Source organism: Heterocephalus glaber, unplaced genomic scaffold (assembly GCF_053883595.1).
Source record: "Heterocephalus glaber isolate CG9 unplaced genomic scaffold, H.glaber_assembly_v1.0 deba00001863, whole genome shotgun sequence".
Lineage (NCBI taxonomy): Eukaryota > Metazoa > Chordata > Mammalia > Rodentia > Bathyergidae > Heterocephalus > Heterocephalus glaber.
Window position 1 is genome coordinate 1090763 of NW_028258503.1, and position 18971 is coordinate 1109733.

The 18971-nt window shown below is 43.2% G+C and overlaps 1 long non-coding RNA gene across 2 annotated transcripts; it reads left to right on the forward strand.

The window, feature by feature from the left end:
* Nucleotides 1-4903: 4903 nt before the first annotated feature.
* Nucleotides 4904-18686, forward strand: LOC147820542 (uncharacterized). 2 transcript variants are annotated; one of them, XR_015448420.1, is made up of 4 exons: nucleotides 4904-5008; nucleotides 10557-10912; nucleotides 17697-17822; nucleotides 17945-18686. It is a non-coding gene; the product is annotated as an uncharacterized LOC147820542 (long non-coding RNA). The 2 variants fall into 2 exon arrangements; XR_015448421.1 differs by lacking the exon at nucleotides 4904-5008 and adding an exon at nucleotides 8930-10484.
* The last annotated feature ends 285 nt before the right edge of the window (nucleotides 18687-18971 follow it).

An 18971-nucleotide genomic window follows, 5' to 3' on the forward strand; every position in this document is an offset into this window, starting at 1 on the left:
GGGCATGTCTCAGGAATCTGGGTACATTAGTTCTTGAGGGAACCTGCCAAGGATTCAGGGTACCTTCCTCTTTAAGGGGGTACACTGAGGATTCTGTGTACTGAAATCTTGTGGGCTATGGAAGGTTCTGGGCCTCATATTTCTCAGGACAGTCACGGTGAGGCTTCTGGGTATTGCAGTATGTGTAAGGGTTACACTGAGGATTCTGGGTAGCAGAGTCCTTGGGAATCATTCTGGGTACCTAGTCCTTTCAGAGTACCTAGAGGATTCTGGGGCCCATTGTGGGAGGGCCTCTGGGTACTGCAGTACCAGATGTGGAATTGTCTGGTATCCTGGAAGCCAGGGGTGGGTGGGGGTGGGGGAGTGTCACAGTTATTCTTAAGGCTACTGCAGTACAGGTGTGTGCATGCTGAGGATTATGGTTACTGTGATGGATTGACTAATGAGCAATTTAAGTGGAATCCCCAGCTGAACAGTCTGTGTTCCTGGGTGTGGAAGATCCACCTGGGGCTTGTTGCCAATGGCACAAAAGGAGAATAGGAGGAGAAGATGCATGCTGTTGATTTTCCTAGAGAAGCTTGCTGCAGCAGGTTTTCCTATAGGAACTTGGCTGTTCTCATTGGAGAAGGAGTTGTGGACCTCACTGTCATGGAGGATGGCTGCTGTTCTCTTTGGGGAGCTCTGGTCTTGGGTTTGAGTGTTGCTTCCTGGCTCCAGTGTAGATCCCTTAGCCTTCTGGCACAAATCCTTTATCTCACTAGCACAGACTTTCTAAAATCCACCACTGGCCTTTGGGGCTTCCCAGTGCAGGCTTCTTGATGTGGACTCATGGAGGACATTTCTGTGGGGTCTAGGCCTTTGGCTGAACTTGTGCAGGACATTGCTGTGGGCTCCAAAACTTGGCTGGATTCTTTAGGTCTTTAGCACATGAACAGATCCCTTGCACTCTTCTGCATTTGACTTTTTCGGTGAATATTATAAAATAATCCTATAAATTATGTGTGCCCTGTATTACATTTATTCCTTTACAAACCACTGAGTACAACAAGAATTTTGATCCTTGTAGTGGTGGGAAGCACAGGAAGCCTTCCTGGTACCATAGCCATGGGGGAAGTGGTGTCCTGGGGAGGATACTGTGAACCATGATTGGGGGTGGTGGCACACTGAAGTTTCTGGGTACTGTAGTTCTGTGGTCAAAGCACACAGAGTTTGTGGGTACTGCAATTCTGGGAGGGAGTGTCACATGAAGGATTATGGGTACCGGGGTAGGGGTGTGCTAAGGCTTCTGCCTATGGTGGGGCATGCATAATATTCTGGGTAATGTAGTCTGTGTGTGGGGGGGGTCACACCAATGATTCTGGTTAGTGTAGTTCTATAATTGGGGCAGGCAGAGTCTTCTGGGTACTGTAGTCCTGGGTGCGGGCAGTAAGCCCAAGAATTCTGGGTACTGTAGTTGGGGTTGCCCACCAAGGCTTCCGAGTCGGGTTACCACATGCAAGATTCTGTGACCTGTGGCTGGCAATGCTGTGGAGTCAGCAGCTGTTGTCACCAACCTCCTCATGTCTGTTGCTCTGGTGAGCTGGACTCCTGCGTACCCTCTATCCAGTGAGACAAAAGGGCTGAGAAGACCAGGCTGGTAGGGCGTTCCCACTGGATCAGAGCTGGTCACTACCCTGACTGCCCCAGGGCACCCACACCTGAGAGGTGCCCGGACCAGGCTCCTTCTCCTTCTGTGACCTGACCTGCTGAGCCCAATCCTGACACACCCGGGCCACACCCCTCCAGAACCCAGGCCCCGCCCCTCTCATCACAGCCCAAGGACACCCACAGATGAGGTGCCCTGGCCCCACCCCCTGCCATGACTGGCCAAGTTGTGCCCAATCCTGGCGCCTCAGGGCTGTGCACCTCCTTCTCTTGAACCCAGGCCCACCCCCTGTTGTGACCAGCCCCGCCCCTCCCATGACTCCACCCCAGGACACCAAAGCCGAGGCACCCTGGCCATGCCTCTCCCCTGAACAGGCTCCACCCCTCCCATAACCTGCCCTGTTGTGCCCAATCGTAGCACTCCTGGGCTATGCCGCTTCTCTTCCTGAACCCAGGCCCCACCCTTCCCATGACCCAGCCCCAGGACGCCCATGGCTGAAGAGCCTGGCCATGGGGCTCCTCCTCCTGTACCCAGGCTCAACCCCCTCTGGCGACTCACCCTGCTGTGCCCAGTCCTGGTGCTCCTGGGCTATGCCCCTCCTCTTCATGAACCCAGTCCCGCCCCCTGCTGTGGCCCAGCCATGCCCCTCCCATGATGCAGCCCCAGGACGCCCTTAGCTGAGGCGCCTGGCCACACCCTTTCTCCTTTAGCCAGGCTCTGCCCCATCCCACAACCTTACCAGCTGCACACCCTGCTCTCTGGACCCTTCCGCCTGTTGACCAGAGCCCGGCAGTCAGCCATGCTTTATGTCCAGCAGAGGGCCTTCTAGAGGGGTCACCACAGAGCACTGCTTCGACTCTCCTCAGCAGGTGAGGCGCCTCCTACCATGACCTCGGCCTCCTCCCCTCGGCAGGTCGAGGCATGAGCACCTGCGGGCCTGGGCCTCATCAGCCCCAGGCCTCACCTTCCCACCAAGCCTGCCCTAGGCGTCCCTCATGCTGAGCAGCGGGAGTGTGCAGTGCAGCAGGTAAGGAGGGGTCTGCATGTGCGGTTGGGGCCAATACATATGGGGAGACTGGAGGGAAAGGGCAGCCCACCACCAGGAGCCAGGATTAGGTTAGGATGAGCTGCAGGTCTAGCGCTGCTGTTAGGTGTTGGTTAGGTTCGGGCTAGTTTTACACTAACCTCGAGTTGTAAGGAAGTATTCATGTTGGGGTTTGTATTATCACTTGGCATATTGTTAGGTTTATCGCTTACAATTAGGTTAGCTCTGTGAGGAAATCAGTGGCATTTTTATAAGATAATGCAATGCTTAGGCCCACTTCACCACTTACTCTGCCTGAGAGAAAACTTTTAATTCATGAATTGCAGGCTCAGGCTAGATCTTTACAGTCCTCTGTTTTGAGAAAAAATTAAATTAGCTATTTTGGGAATTTGTCAACTAGTTTGTCTGAATTTTCACAACTGGCATATGTCACAATCAGCCAATATAATTATTTCCCCTGAAAGTCAGTAGTATTTTTTTTTTTTTGGTACTAGGGATCGAACTTGGGTCCTTGCGCTTGCGCAGCAGGTGGCAAAACCACTGAGCTAAATTCACAGCCCAGTCAGTAGTATTTTAACATGAAATATAACTATAGAGTTGATAATTTTTAGGGAAATATTGTTGGCAAAATGTAGGTGGCATATCTCATCAAAATTATATCTGTAGGAATTTCTTTAGCATACTAATTTGCAAATTCTTCTATTTATAATCTTTGTTTATATAGAATACCTCAGAACCATAATTCCTTCAGTGTAAATTACTGTTAAAATGTATTTTCAGTTTTTTAATTTAGTGACACCACTTCAGTTAAATTGGTTTTGTTTGTTTTGTTTTTGAGACAGAATCTCACTCTGTAATTCAGGATGGCCTTGAACTCACCATGTAGTCCTGGCTGGCTTTGCAGTCATGGTGATCCTCCTGCTTCAGCCTCCTGAGTGCTAGGATTACAGGTGTGTGCCACCACTCTTGGTTTAAACTTGTTTATCAGTAACCACAGGATTGGTGTCTAACTTTCAATGCCAGTCAGCGATGACTGTCACAGTGGAGTTAAATGGCTTTCTTGCTGTTCAGCTGTTACAGGCCTAAAATTGTTAGAGCCTCTTTGAATGTCTCATCTTTTTTAGATTTTCAGTAAGTACAGTTTGTCAAATAACTTTTGAGGCACTGGGACATACCTGAATTAAGAATGAGCTCATCTTTTACTTGTCTTTATACTCAAAGTCAAGTATCCCATCTAAAGTGTGTATATATCCTGTCTGGAATTCCCACATGTCCCCAATTAGGTCAGAGACAAGAGAGGAGGAAACACTTTTGATTAAGATGTGGGGTTGGGAGAGTGAAAGAATTTTTTTGAAGACATTACCCTTTTGCAAATATTACAAATGTGGAGTACAAAGTAGAAAAAGTATACAGTAGTTAAAACATTTGCTCTATAAATTGTTAACCTTTAGAGATATAATGGCTGCTAAAAATAGAGTCCTTACACTAAAGAAAAATTTATGCCATTTTGAAAATAAAATCTTGTTCCATAAATGCAGCCCAACTAAATATTAATGTTAGCTCACAAATCAGTGCTGTCAGGGGAATGAGTAAAGTAGAAAAACTTGCAACTTTTGATTCTAAATTATGTAGTATAATCAAACATGGTCATACAGAATTTTTATATTTTTCTTTGTACAGAGGTTATGTATTCTGGGTATTTTTTTAAAGGAAACACTTTAAATCCCACAAATCAGCATTTTCCATCATTCATGAATGAACTAAGATTTTCTCAGTACTCTGAAATTTCTTTACGTTATATGCTTAACAGCTGAGATGCTGGATTTTTTTTTATGTGTGATGAAGATTTAATTTCATTTCTATCCATAACAACCAAAATTAACTAAGTTTAACATTAAACATTTGAACGTCTACTGGAATTTAGAATTGGAAAGGATGTTCATCTAGCATAGCAGACCTGCTCTGAAATACCAGCTTATTGAAATTAGATGCTTTAATATAATTATGTAAATAAAATCACTAAAATGTCATTTTGCACATCAAGCCTGGATAATTCAAGTTTCTTTTCACTACTTATTTCTGCTATGTTTTTTCAAGACAATTCTTTTTAATATAGAAATTATAACCAAGATGAACTGGCTATTAAATATGCCTTCAGAGCTAAATCTGTAGGAACATTGCACATTTCCAATCATTTTTTTCTGACTTTTTCCACAGAAGGGAGAAGAAGAAATCCCAAGGAAAAGAAGAAACATAGACAAGCAAATATGCTTATGGTCATTCAAAGCCAGATGGTTGAGCATGCTTGACTGCTATTGGTGAGTCAAATAGAAAATGACAGTACCATTTATCATATTATATTATACACAAAATTTTAACAAAGGCAAGGCAAATCAGACTGCTGATTTCAGCCATATGTTATATTTGATAGCAATTCATAGATGTGTACTACACAAAATCAAAATAAATGCCTTAATTCTTAAGGTAGAAAAGGCTGGATTGTTTTTGTATATATGACTGCCTCCACCTGAAATACTGTCAGAAGTACTTAAAGGGAATTTATCTTGTACATGAAATTTTTAGAGTTGATAATGCATTAACTTATTTTATAAACTCTTAGACTATGTATTTGGCCTGTAAAATGTACAGTTTAATGTCAGCTATCTATAAATACTGTTGTTGGGTCAGAGATTTAGCTCAGTGGTTCTGGCACCTGCCTCACCAGCACAAGGTCCCAAGTTTGATCCCCAGTAACAAAAAAATACTGTTGTATAAGTTTCTTTGGTTAGAAACATTTGGACATGTAGTGCCACTTGGGTCAGGATGTTCTTCAGTACTATTTATTTAGCAAACTATCTTTGGTTTATGCAACTAGCAAAAATTTGTATGATACAATAGAATATAGTTCTCACACTTAACTTTCATATGAGGAGTTCTTCTGGAACCAAGTTTAGCAAAATTAGAGGGAAAGTTCTAAGAATACTTAAGAGACAAAGTTAACATTTTCAGGTTAAATAGTTGAATCTAATAAAGATAACAAATAATGTCTATTATCTCAACTCTCCAAAGTTTGGGGTTAATGTTTAACTATCATTTGAGCTTATTTATGAGGTAGCTGAATAAAAGTAGGCAGCTAAATTTTAGTTTCATGTTCCTCCTGTATAAACAGAAAATAAGCAGTTATTTTAAACTGACTTGCAGACAAATCAGGAACTGCCCTGCATAATATTTAAGGAAAATGAACATTTAAAGACTTATTTATTTCAACATTTAATTTTAACAATACAATAGAAGACACAAGAAATTACTTTGACAAATCTGTAGCCTTTTAAAATAGTTTGCTTTCAATTTTATTAAGAACAGATCTCTATCTTAAGCTTTATTCTTTTAAACAGATTTTGACATTTTTTTTTGTACTACAATTTTTAAAAAATATTTTTGCAAATAACTGTCTTTAGAAACATTTTATTCAAAAGTTATACTGTTAACATATATGATCAATTTATAACAGAAACATAACTTTTATATTATAAAATTATGCCAATGGATCACCAGTATTTAAAAATTGTTATTAGATCATATATGTGCCTCAAACTGTCATATATTGATGTAACCACTGGATATCTAAAAAAGAACACACATGTATAAAGTATTTGAGGTTGGAAACACCCAAAATCATTGCTTTTGAACTTAAAAGGAGTTTTAGTAGAAACAGAGATTTAAAAATAAAAACTCATTTTAAATACTTAATTTAAACAAAGACTACATAGACACTAAATTAGTAGCACTTTAGTTTTTATAGAGAAGCAAGCAAGCCATTTACTATCTCTTGAAACTATTAGCATTAGGCAGCATAAACAAACCCATTAAGATGAGGTAACATAGCTATCAACTCTATATCAAAAGTTTTTAAGAATTTAAAAACTGTTATTAGAATATGAAATAAATTGTGCTTACATAAATAACTTAAAATGATAAACAGATATAATCCTCAATCACTTTGAGAGTTATTTTCTTAAGCTCATTTTCACTAGTTGACCTGTAGATTGATAAAACTCTATTTTTAGATATTTGAGCTTATGTTAATGATATTTATCAGACATATATGAACAACCTATGAAATATATGTAATATTTAAATATATTATCATTTATAAATTTTAAATAATATATGAATTTATATTTAACAAATCTTTAGTATTTTAACTTAATTATAAATAACTTAGAGCTTTTATTTATCTGTTTAATTTTTTAAAACTACATTTACATTGTATGTAAAATATAAAATATTTGACAAACACAAGTAATAATCTTAAAGCAAACTTTTGTTGAGAAAAAATGTAAAAGTTGTCAATATCTCAAAATTCCCTTTGCATACACTATAACAGACTATTATTTAAATTTTTGAAGGTTTTTGGGGGGCTTTTGAACTTGACTCTTCATATTGACCTCAATGAATTATTTTTAATCACATTTTTATGTCACCAAAAGCAAACTATTTTGGGAAACAAGGATACCCATAAGTGAATCTACTTGGAAGACTACAAAGGGAACTTTATTAATTGTGGGCATTGAAAATGGAATAGCTCAGACAATCTGGAAAGATCCAAGAACTGTAGGGAGAAATATTTATTTTGTATAATCATTTTAGAGTTGAGTGAGTTAATATCTATGTAAATGTGGACTCAGCTCTTTCAGGAAATTAGGAAGAAGTACAGCATGGCTGGACAGTGCTTACTTAGACACACATTAGTGTATAAGACAAAATTGCCTGTTTTTTTATATAGACTTAGTAAGAAGGCTTTCTAGTAGACTTTTATTAGATAATGTCTAATGAATAGAAACTTTAAAAAGTGTTTCCAGTTTTTAACTTTAATAAACCATAGGGAGGTCTGTTACCTTACTCATGCCGAGTAGAATAACTAAGTAGAAGCTGTCAGGCTCCTTAAACCACTCTTGGTTAAGAAAGCAGTCTTGAGAACATTTTGGAAGAAGCCAGTCCTGAAACTACTGTAGTCATGGCATGCAGACCACTACAGGGGTAAGAAATAGCTAGACCTGGGCCTTTACATGCTATTTATTAAAAAGCATGATTTTCATTTTGTTATCAGGGACTCAAAGGCCATTCTTGCCATAAATTTTTAACTTTTTAAACTAATGTCTAGAAAAATATGGATAGATTTTGTTATAAACCCTAACATTTTTGCCAGGAATGGTGGTGCACACCTGTAATCCCAGCACTTGGGAGGCTGAGGCAGGAGGACCGCTTTGAGTTTGAGGCCAGCCTCTGCTACATAGTGAGTTCAAGGCCAGCCTGAACTACATAGTGAGACCCTGTCTCAAAAAAAAAAGGGGGCCGGGGATTTAGGTTCTGGTGCCTGCCTCACAAGCGAAAGGTCCCAAGCTTGATTCCCGGTACCAAAAAACAAAACAAAACAAAACAAAACACTGTAACATTTTAAACTAATGTCTATCAAAAAACAGGACCCCTGGTACAAATTTAGAAGCAGTCTTTATATTGACTATTGTTATATATCATTGTTTGAGAAGCTAAATAATTTAAAATAAAAGAATACCCAGATATTGGTATATTCATATTGTCTCAATGTTGAACTGACTCTGATTTTTAAGAGTTTTTAGGATCCTAACAAACTCAAAAATTTTAATTATATTTTATGCTCTTTAATTTGTTTTGTTGAGACAGGGTTTCATAATGTAATTCAGGCTGGCCTTGAACTGATTATGTATCCCAGGGTGTCCTCAAACTCACAGCTCCTGCCTCAGCTTCCCGAGTGCTGGCATTACAGGCTTGTGCAACCACACCCAGCAATTAGTATCTTTAACTTTTGTGCAACTGAAATTTTTCTAAAGTTAAAATTACTCAAATATAAATTTGATTAGCTAATGTAGTGAAAATTTACATTAGCAGTTGAGGACACCTTTGTTATATCTTTTAAAACTCTTCTTTTTCTTTGTTTGTTTTGAGACAGGGTCTCACTGTGTAGCCCAGGGTGGCCTTAAAATCTTCCTCTCTCATCCTCCTGCATGCTGGGATTACAGGAATGCATCACCATACTGACCTTTTAAAAACATTTTATGAAAGTCATGTGATCATAGAGGTATTTAGGTTTATGTTTTTAAGATATTGAGTACTTTTAAAAAAAAAGTAATTGGTACCATCTCAACAATATATAAATGCAAGTATACAAGTAGGCATAACATAATATATACATTTTTGCCAATACACATAAAGCAATGACTTAGTTATAATTTATCAGCTTTTAAAAACATACGTCTCCAGCCATGGGGGAGGATTCAGAGCTGGCATCATGCCACTACCGTAAAGGAGATGGCATCCGGTCCACCATACATCTGCTCCCATCTAATGGGATGCTTCCGAAATGGCTCAGAACCACTCACAGGAATACAGAGAATGGGTTTGACCCATCTTAACACATCTCCTGCTGTGGGGCAGGTTTCCGGGCTGGCACCACACAGCTCCCCGAATGCAGGTGGCATCCAGGCTGTTGTACGGCCGCTCCCATCTAATGGGATGGTACCAAAATGGCTCAGAACCAATCACAGGAAAAAATAGCATGGGTTCGATGCACCATAACACATCTCCTGCCATGGGGGAGGATTCTGGGCTGTAATCAGATCTCTGCCATCATCACTCTCACCTGCAGGCTCTAGTACTGAGTCCCTGGTGCCCTGGAGGGTGACAGCCACTGTGTCCAGATGTGCACATCTGCCTACAGCTCTCCCTTTCAATTGCTGCCAGGCTGGGCAGTACAGGGAACCGGAAAGGGACTGAGGTGGTGATGACTAGATCCCAGGTGGATCATAGCTGGTCAGTGTCACTGAGGACTCTGAGTCCCTGAGTGTACCTAGAGGGCATAGATTGGGTCCTTTCTGGCAGCTTCCATGCCTGGGAGTTCACACATCTGGCTGGCATCCAGGTTGGATGGAGGCAAACTTGCTCGCATCCTTAAAAAGATCTTAAATAGAGGCCTAGAACTGTACAAGCAAAGATGGATGCAAGCACCTGCTGGGTCCCCTGCAGGAGGTGTGGAGGGAGTGGACTGATCCAATAGTTCCTCCTGAGACTTCCTGCAGCCCAGCCTTGCACCCATTCATACATCCTGAGGCGGATCCCTCCACCATGCTTCCAATTATCCAACAAGGTAGGGCTGGCCCGGGCCTCAGGGAAGCCTGGGGCTTTGCTGTATAAGGAGCACGTGTTGCTGTCTTTTCAAGTTTTAAGAAAGCCGAATCCCTGCAATTTAGATAAATCAGATGGGCACTACCAGGTTAGGGTTAAGTCTCCAAGAATGGCTTTGCGAGTAATTACAGAAAACAAAACCAAGAAAAAAGCCCAGCAGTTATTAAGTCCTGAGTAATTTGCAGCCTGTTTCACCCAAGCTAATTAAAATGTAATCGGAATTGTCTGGCAATGTGTATTCTGTCAGTGGTTTTTCTTGGGAAGAGAAATCAAGCCAAGAGACCATGAGAAAAGCCTTTCATGGGAATTGGCTCGATCTAAACTGCTTCTGTAGCCGCTGCAACTGTAAAACAAATAAATCACTGCAACTGACAATAAAAAGGTGGAGGGAGGGACATCCTCGTCCTCTCTGGAGATGGGCTGGTGGGTTCTGCGTTGTGTTGCGGTGTTGTTCAAACACCCACGTGGCATCTTCTAGGGAGAGGGACTTTGGGGTAAGATGGTGGATTTGAGTCAGGTGTGTGGGGACAGGCGCCTGCCTGGATGTCGATGTCCTGCTACCTCGCTGCAGAGGTAAGCGTCGGGTATCCCTTCCCCGCAGGCCCTGAAGGAGGCTGAGTGTCCTTTTCTATTTTCTCCTGACAGACACTGTTTGATTCTGAACAAAGGCTCGCAAAGTTCACCGGTGGGCCTCAGCTCTTCAGATCCCAACTGTGAGCCGTCCGTAGGTCGCTCTCTGGCACACTGGCGGGGAAGGCCACCCGGAGGGATGCGGACAGATACCCCAAACTGCACCCTCCACAACTGATCAGCACCGGTTCCAGCTGCTCGGTTCCCTGATTTCGGGAGCCCCTCCTTTGCTGAGCCCCCTCTACTCCACTGGGTCTCGGCCGGCTGGAGGGGCGCCCAGTGTGAAGGCAGAGGGCTCTGCTTCCAGTTCCAGCCTCACCTGGGAGCCTCCAGAATTTTCCCTGGGGCGAGAAGCTGGGCTGTTGGAACAGGTGGGTAGCTCAGGGGAGAGGCGAGCAGCAGAGGAGGAGGCCCGCAAGTGGGTGACTCCAGGGCCTCGTGCCCTCGGGGTCCGGGAGCTGCTCAGGGCGCCCACCCGCTTCAGTGCAGGTCCAAGGGCGCCAGGAGTGCTCTTCCAGGAGCCTCCTTCACCCCCAACCTTCCGCACCCTCAAGCTGGAACAACCTACTCGTGCTGGGGGAGCCCCTGGCCCCGGGGATTCTTCCCCGAAGCAGCCAAGCCCGGCCCCTGCATCCTGAGTCCCACCCTTCCCCTGCCGCTGCCGGTCCCCTAAGCCAGTGGTTAGTAAGGGAACCCTTGGAGCTGCGAGCAGGAAGCGCACTGCGCACCCCGAGAGTGCACAAGTCGGCCCGGGGGCCCTGGCTGGGTCTTCCGGGGTTGGCCAGCGAGTCCCAGACGCGCCGGATAGGAAAGCTACAGTTCAAAGGCGTCCGAGGCGTCCGGCGCCCCGGCACCTGAGACACTGGGGCACCCGCGTGCCCCTCGGGGACCCCGGGGGTGTCCATGCCGCCGGTGGGGAGCGTCCCGGGTGCCCCGGAGTTGGCGGAACTCCTCCTCCCTGGCGCCGAGTTGCGCGCTTTGCGGTCCCGGGAAAGTGACAAGCCCACGCGGCCACCTGGGAATCCGCAAAACTGCGCTCTGCATCCCCCAGAAAGAGCGAGTGCCGTCCCTCCCGTTGGCCACCGGGGAGAAGGGATTTGGAGAAGATGCCCACGAGAGAGGCTTGGGGAGCCCGGATCGTGCAACCCACGCGGAGAGAAAGAGGGGCAGAACTTTTTGCGCGCCCAGGCTCCAGGGCTGCAGCGGGGATCCCGGCGGTGCGGGGGAGGCGAGGGCGAGGGCGTGCGTACCTGGAAGTGCTGGAAGGCTGAGATGCGCGTGATCTGCAGGCTGAGGCACCTGGAGGTGCAGCGCTCGCGCCCGACATAGAGACTCGTCCAGCCGCCGTGCGGTCTCCGCCGCCACCAAACCGGGGCCTGGAGCCAGGCAGCCCCCCTAGGCCGCCAACCAGAGCCACAGGCACAGGGTGAGGGTCACGCGCGGCACCCCGTACTCCATGGCTCCCCGCTCCGCGCCGGGGCCGCACTGCTGGGCACCTCGCGGCCGCAGCAACTCAGCTGCAAAGTTCAATCCTCGCTCTCAGGCGCCTGCCGACCGCCCGCCCTCCCGCTCCCCGCGGCGGGGCCGGGGTGACAGGCGGCCGCGCCATTGGTCGCCAGCAGCGTGAGTGACGGGGGCCGGCCCGGACGCCGGATCTGCTGCTGAGCAGGTCCAGGCTTCGCGCGGGTCCAGGGCCGTACTGACCCCTTCCTGTGCCCTGCGCCCTGCCCCGCCTTCCAGGTGAACTCAGGTGTGAGCGAGGGGAGGCGCCCTCCCGGGTAGCAGGGACCCTGGCCCTGGCTGAGGAAGGGCAGAGCACCCCTAGGGAGGCTGTCCTCTCCCCGTTCCCCACCTCCGGCAAGCCCTTCTGCTTCTGGGGCCTGGGTCACTTGCCCTGAGCCCTAGCAATGGGAAGGAGGTAAGAGAATGGAAGTGGACGGAAAATTGTCTGGATAACTGCATAATGCCTTCATGTATGACGAGGCCTGAAAAGTTGTAAAGCACTTTTGAAAGGTAAATGTTTCCAGGTTCCTAAAATTTTACTTCTTAAAATGGTTGGTTTTGAAAGGCCCTGTTGCTTATATAGAAATGGACCCTGTGTCTAAACAACTCTTAGTAATATCGGATTGTAGCTCTTGATCAATTCTATTTACACCAACAACCTAAGAAATGAATAATAAGGAACTAGTTGAAAATTCCTGGAAACTACAGGATCTTTCTTTTTCTTCTTGCGATTGCTGGGATGTGTTTGGCCCAGGTGATCAATGCTTAGTTGCAAGCCTGTGGCACTACTGTGAGACAGTGGAACCTTTAAGACACAGGGCCTCCTGGGAGGAAGTTAGGCCACTGGGGATATGTTCCTGAACGGGATACTGGGAACCTAGCCCTTCCTTGTTTTGTTGCACTATGTGCTTCCCTGCATGATTTGTTATCTCACCACAGGCCCAAAGCCACAGAGCCGATTGACCATGGGCGGAAACCTCTGAAACTGTGAGCCAAAATAAACCTTTCCTCTTTGCAAGTTGTTTATCTCAGATACTTGCTACAGTAATGGAAAGCTAACCAACAGAGCCCACAAGCTGACCCCACAGCCAGTTGTTACTTTCCACATGGTCTGAGCCTGGAGTCTCTTAGTTTAAGTCTCACTATCAAGTCACCCTTCTCTAAACACAAAGCATGGAAGAATGAGGAGAAAGGGAGAAGCAAAGGAAGATGAGGGTGGAGGAATTTTCAGGCCCACGATGAGCTAACCTGAGACACTGTCTTTCTAGTAATATACTTAACAGCCACAGAGAGGAAGCCCTTGAGCTTGAGAGCAGAGGTGTGGTTTATGGGCTCTGTGATGAAGAAAACTTGGTGTAGTCAATATGTAGAGATTCTCCATATTCACTTCTAATCTTGAAAATGATTGTACATCTTCTCTTCTGCATAATATTTCTACTAGAAAATACTATGTGTAATTGCTTTTCAACAGGAAATTTCTTGCCTATCTGTGCTTTGATCACTGGTCAAAATCTTATTTCACTGAGCTACTGGTTTTGGAAAAATGTTTTGAAACAAAGATAGATGACAAACCATATTAACTGCCACCCAGGGCGATTTCTCCTCTCTGCTTTAGTGTCACATTATTACCAGGAAGAAATGTCACAGAAGTATAATACATAAATTATAACAGTGATTTTTTTGCCTTATCAATTGTCAAACTAATCAATGAAGACATATAAATTTCCCAAAATGCCCAGAGGATGCTATACAACATTTTTAGCCCATTTGCTAGATGTTTTGATGAGGGTATTTGCTGAGAAATCATGTCACTTTTGTCATATGCTGAAAGGGTCAATTGGTTAGTTCTTTTTCCTTAGAGATATACTTTTTCAAGTCCTTTTTCATAAAAAGTTCTGAAAAGTCATGGTGAGCTTTTTTCATTACTAACAGAAGTGCTGGGGATTTAGCTCAGTGGTTCTGCCGCCTACCTTACAAGCTCAAGGTCCCGAGAGTTCGATCCCCAGTACCCCCCCCCAAAATAAATAAAAATAAAAGTGCCTGTCACTACTAACAGAATAATTTTTAAAACATTTACGCTAAAAAGACTCAATATAAATGTTAAAAATGAATGTTGAATTATATTTGTTACTTCAGTGGTTGAAATTAGAGAAGAGAAAAAGGATGTTAAGAATTTCTTCTGTATAAATTTTTATTTGGTTTGTCCTCCTGATTCCAGCATTAACGGTCTTCACTCAAATTTCAAGCTTTGTTGTCTTTTCCATTTCCAAATCATCCTCTTTTCCACTCGTCTTATACTCCTTAGATGTGAAGGTCATGTCATCATGTTCTAATATGAATTTCTCATCATCATTGCTAGCATTCCATAGCTCCTGGGTCATTCAAGCTCATTTCTAGATGATTTTAGCTCTGGAAAGAAGGTACTGAGTCATAGAGCAAAAACAGTTTTATGCAAAAAAAAAAAAGTTCCATTGATATTCCCTCCCAAAAATCATATGCTCCAGCTGGAAATTCAGTGAAATAATTGTTCCTACTGCAGGGGTCCACATTGCTCTCTTTGACCAAAAGTCAGCACTGAATTCCCAATAATGCATGTCCACATTTTCTCACTCACACAGGTCAAACCCTGTTGTGCTTTCCCTTGTGCCATTTGTTGTCAAATGCTATTTTTAGCATACATTCACATTTTTCTTACCAAAATTTCAGATAACTTGATACTTCAGACAGAGCTCTCTTGTCTTGTGGCTTCTCCCACTTCTCAGTACCCCCTGTGCCTAAGGTCTGTCATTGCTCAAATGAATCAGTTTGGTTATGAAGGGAGCTGGGCTGACCTCATGAGTCACTGATAAGACAATTCTGAAGCCCATTCCAGGATGGATTCAGCTCCTTCCATGCATTTTGCTGCATAATAAACCACCCCACAAGTTAGTGGCTTATTTGGTTATTTTCATGATCTTGTAGGAATCCTGGGCTTAGAGGGATGATTCTCCTGCTTCATGTGATATTGGCTGCAGCTGCAGTTACACTGGGTCTTGAATGTTCTGGGTGATTCAATATGGCTCCTTCACTGGCTGTCACTTGGTTCTGTTGACTGGGACCTCAGCTATGGTGGTCTAGTGAGGTACCTCCTATCTCCTCCAAAGGTCTTTCCATGTGGCTCTCATTGAATGCTGGCTAAGTTCTAGGGGGCCAGAAAGTCCTAGAGGCATATGCCTACAACTCTCCAAAGATCATATTCTGTAGCACATAAGACTCAGGCCAGTAACAGCAATCATTATAACTACAGTGATAGAGGTGCTTAGTATATTGTAGCCCTTGATTTGTTTGCTTTTTTTTTCTTTGCACAAAACTACCCTATGATAGATGATTATTATTTTCAGTTTACAGAGGAGAATACTAAAGTCAGAGAAATTAATCCCTGGGCATTGAGCTGGGACTGAAAGCCAGAAATCCCAGACTCATGAACTATATCCTCAATCAGTCTGCTTTTGGCTTCTCAACATTTCTGAAACAAAATTTTTGACTTATCATTTGAATTTTCACTTCTCTTCAGAAGATGATTTAAATTTCAGGAGTAGTTAGGTATTAGAGGGTAAACACAAAGCTATGGGTAATTAGGTAATTTCTAACTTCTAATGATGGTTCATCCATCTATTGCCATTCCTTCAATGAGTGAAGGTGTTTTTACTTTAGAGGATCTCAGAGATTTATGACTAAGTCATGAAAACTGCAAGGAAATAAAGTGGCCTTCATCTTCCATATGCCCAAGTTTACATTATCCAAATACTTCTAGGTAAATCAGGGCAGAAATAAAATACAAAGGCACCTAAGTCGATGCTTAATTCATTTTGGTTTTCACACTTTAGTTTTGCATATGTATACTTTACCTGCTACTTTTGTCACCAATTTGCATTACTTTGTGAAAATATTCTCTGGTTAGCTTCTCACAAAACCAAAGACACTCAAGAAAAGAGAAGTAAACTCTGAAGTTACATTTCATATATGCAGCACATATATACAGCAGAATAATATCTCGCTATGAAAACAATACCATACCATCATTTGCAACAACAAGGGCAGAACTGGGGATCATTATGGTGAACAAAATAAGCCAGGCACAGAAAGACAAGTACTGAATGATCACATTCATGTGGAATCTAAAAAAGTTGATCTCATAGAATTTGAGGAGAGAATGGTGGTTACTAGAGGCCAGGGAGAGTAGTGGGTAGGGAGAGATGGGGGAGGCTAATTAAAGGGATCTAAGATATGGTTTGATGGGAGCAAGAAGCTCTGGTGTGCTACTGCACTGTAGGGTAACTGCATAAAAAGTAATTACAAAGCAAGAAAGGCTACAGACATTTTCACAATAAGGAAATGATAAATGTTTGAAGATATAGATAAATATATTTAATATATATATTTAACCAGACTTAAAATGCATATATATAGTGACACATCACATGGTAAATCATTATGTACAATTTTCATGTTTTTATAAATCATTTTTGAAAAGCAACTTTAGTGGGGTGTTCTCTTACAAAGAAAGAATAGTTTTCTAAATAAAGAAGAATAGCTCCAATTTTCAATTCTTTGTGTGATGGATTATTGCTTCTTTTGTTATCTATTCAGTCAATGTCACAGACCTGTTATGTTTGGCCTTTCAATGCAAAAAGTAGGAAGAATAGTTAATACTAAATGTTAAAAATGTAAATCTATTCCATTTAAATTTAGATGCTATGTCACATTAGCTTCCATGTATTCATTTCCACTCTGAGGATAAAAATACTTATGCACTGAACAGCAATTGCAGAAAGACCCACTAGGATAGACACTTTTATTGGGAGTTATTGACTTTGAGGTATTCGATAAGGTTTTTATATACAAATATTACTAATGATATTTAAAGCCTGTTTATCTTTAGATTGCAGATTTTCTACTCAGTAGCATGGCTGCAGTGTTACTAAGTGTTCTGTCCATGCCTCTTGCTGTGTTTTGAATTTCCATGTCACTGCTAAATGTCTTCAAAAATCTTATTTTATTTTTAAAAGGAGCTTAATAAAACTTGATCAGGCACATAGCAGAATCAATAGGAAGCTAATTGTCAGTAATGAGAGAGATTTCCTTCCTTAGAGAATGAAAAACTGAGGCATAAATTGCTTTTAATGGCTCTTTGCAACAATCCATACATAACCCTTTAAGAAAAAAACAGAAAGGAAACACACAACTTCCTGTGATGGGGGTGCCTGCTGCTTTCATGAAGGATGAAGGGATGGACTGTGGATGGTTTTCTAGGATGTCTACAAGGATAGAGATATCTGGAAGCTATTTTGGTTTCTGATGAGTGTCAGAGGCCTTGACACTTTCCCCCTTAACCATTTGAGGACATCTTTGTAGCCAGAGCTGTCTTTATATGATGGCAGTGTGGGAAGGAAAACCTTCACACTTGGATAATGTCAGCTTTGCTTTGGAAGAGTAGTCTTTAGAAACAGTTCTGTATTCTCTGTTGTCTCATTTACTTCTTACTGGATTGATTACTTTTAGAAACATTCCATAATTCTACATTTTCTGGCTTCCCAAAATGAGTGTATTTTCTTATGTCTAAAGTAGTTAACATGTATTGCTATCTAAGTTGCCTCCTTCTCTGTATTTCAGAGTAACTCTCATTTATTTCACAAAGAGCTGAAATAATTGCTGAGAGGATAACACACCTTCTTGTCTTGGCTTGTTTCTCTGAGATGAGATGGATACCTGATTATAATCCTGTTAGCCACTAGGCAGGTACTTTTTGGGACCATTACCTGGGCTCAAAGAGGGAGGGCAGGATGCTGCCCTTTAAATGAAAGTTAATATACTTTCAAACTTTCTTCATTATGGCTAACGCCCCGATCCATTCATTTTAGGTGTCCTAAACGTTGCTCTTCACAATCCTGAATTTTCCCCCCGGAAGCTTTCGCATCTGCTACTTTTTAAACATGTGATACAGAGCCTCTAGCTGAATATGCTCAGCAATGTGCCCACACGGTGTGGAATGGTGAGTCTCTCCTGTGTGAACATAGGTAATATCCCCAATAAAAGCCCCTTGCTTTCTTTGATAGAGTAGAATATTTTCAGCCATGCCCAGCACTCTCCTTTCCTGCTGCATGTATCAACCTCTCTAGAGTGGGTACCTGTCGGCAGCAAGAGGTCAACAACCCTCAGCAGCAGAGCCCCTTCCTGAGGCCATCCTGCCCAGCTCGTACCCAGTGGTCGTCAGTCAACACAGCAGCCCTGAACAAAGCTACACAAGGTAGAAGCAGACCTTTGCTGTAAGACCCACTCACCCGTGCCACGAGCTCTGAACTATCTTCTCTAAGTTAAGAGCAACTTACCTGAAGCTAAAGGCCTTGTGTGAGGCTGAAGGATATGATCTTGTCAAGTTGGAGCTTTAAATACAGAATTCTCTAAGGAAGGCAAATGCTTCCGGAACATCTACAAGGCACAAGATGATCTGGAAAGATGATCGCATTTGACATCTAGCCCTTTTCACTTCCTCAGAGCCTCACCAATCTTTTGCTCTGACACTGCAGTTCCTGTCTTGGAAACTAGCCTCCTGTCCCTCTGAACAGTGTGCTCTCTCCTCAATAAAGATTTATCTTTACTCCATCCTTGCCTTGGTAAATTCTTTTGCTGCCCATATCACTGGCCTTCTGTACACCAAGGATGCTCTCTTCACTCCCCCCTCTGCCCCCACCCTGTACTGGGGGTCAAACCCAGGACCGTCACACCAAGCTACATCCCTTACCTTTTTAAATTTTTTAAATTTTTGAGAGAGAATGTTGCTAAGTTGCCCTGGCTGGGCTTCAATTTGCAATCCTTCTGCCTCGGCCTTCCAGAATGCTGGGATTACAAGTGTGCACCACTGCTACTGGCTACTCCTCACTTTTTTTT